The sequence below is a fragment of the Palaemon carinicauda genome, chromosome 1, assembly GCF_036898095.1.
Source record: "Palaemon carinicauda isolate YSFRI2023 chromosome 1, ASM3689809v2, whole genome shotgun sequence".
Taxonomy (NCBI): domain Eukaryota; kingdom Metazoa; phylum Arthropoda; class Malacostraca; order Decapoda; family Palaemonidae; genus Palaemon; species Palaemon carinicauda.
This window is the reverse complement of record NC_090725.1, coordinates 101572977-101574516: the sequence shown is the minus strand read 5'-3', so window position 1 is coordinate 101574516 and position 1540 is coordinate 101572977.

Genomic DNA, 1540 nt, shown 5'->3' with positions numbered 1-1540 from the left:
CCATAGGATAAATGAAGTAAATAATGATATATTGGAGTGGGTGATATTGTGTTAATTTTGCGAAGAATACCCTAGGGTCAAGATTATGACCTGCTGTCAGTCATAGGAAGAATGAAGCGATGAAACTTCATTTTGGGTAACCAAACTGTCGCCACTTAATTGGGGGAGTTTTCTTTCAAATTATAGTTCGTGTAGTCACGCTGGTTTGTGGTAAAGTTCCCTATAGGCTGACATAATTCTCTTTCTATAGTTCATATATGAAAGATCTGTTTTAATGCTGTAACTGTTCTTGAAATATTTAATTTTAATTGTTCATTACTCCTCTTGTAGTTTATTTCCTTATTTCCCTTCACTAGGCTATATTTCCCTGTTGAAGCCCTTCGGCTTTTAGTATCCTGCTTTTCCAACTAGGTTTGAGGATTAGCTAGTAATGAAATAATAATAAGAATAATTATAATTATGATTATGATGATATTAATAATAATAATAATAATAATAATAATAATAATAATAATAATAATATAATAATAATAATAGTCAATTTGCTTCATGTGTATAAATTAATATACTAGACTTTCACAGGTTTGTAAGTAATAAATATTCGGTCAGTGGAAGTTATACCCGGGTGGGAGACCAAGGAAATAATAATGATAACAATACACAGTAGGCTGGTGATGATAAGTGCCTCGACTTGCAGGAAGGGAAACGTAAGAAATGTGGCAGGAGTATAATTTGAAACCCTACACATCACGTAGGTGCCAGAGGATTGATGCTGGCGATGATTTAAATTCTTAACTTTCCAAATTCAGCAGTTTGTTTTCCTTTTTTCTTTAGAAAGTTTACCTTAGATGGAATCTACTACCAAAAGTTGAATGATATTGATTGGTTTAGTAACTCATAGGCGTCGGAAAAGCATTAGGTGTTAATTTGGTTGTTCTTGTTACTTTTAATCAAGCACTTTTTTTATTGGCAATATTCAGAAAAGAATAATCGGAATATAAATCATCTTTCCAACACGTCGTATTATTATTTTTTTTTTTTTTTGCACTCCTACCCGAGGCCTGCAGCTAAAGCGTTTCAAATGTCCAAATACTTTATTCCTCCTACCCCAGGTTACGAGAGCAGCCCCGGTCGGGACTGAAATCCGATAACGGTTACGTCTGGTTTGTCCTGGAGAGAGAAAGAGGGAGAGATAGAGAGCGAAAGAGAAATAGAAAATATACCTTGCCAGAGGTGCGAAGAAGGCCTTATCAACAAAGCCAGTTTTATATTGATAGCAATAGATAATATAGGCTACACATGGATAACCGAAGAGTACTCTCCCCGAGGTCCGACAGAGGTCGTTCGAAATAGGCTGACATTATCGTCGCAAGAGGTGGTCAATTTCAGGTCAAAATTTTCCGATGAGAGAGAGAGAGAGAGAGAGAGAGAGAGAGAGAGAGAGAGAGAGAGAGAGAGACGGGGGCGGGGGGAGGGGGCAGAAAGAGAGAGAGAGAGAGAGAGACTGCTCTGGCAGCCTGAGGTGTTTCATCCTACTCTG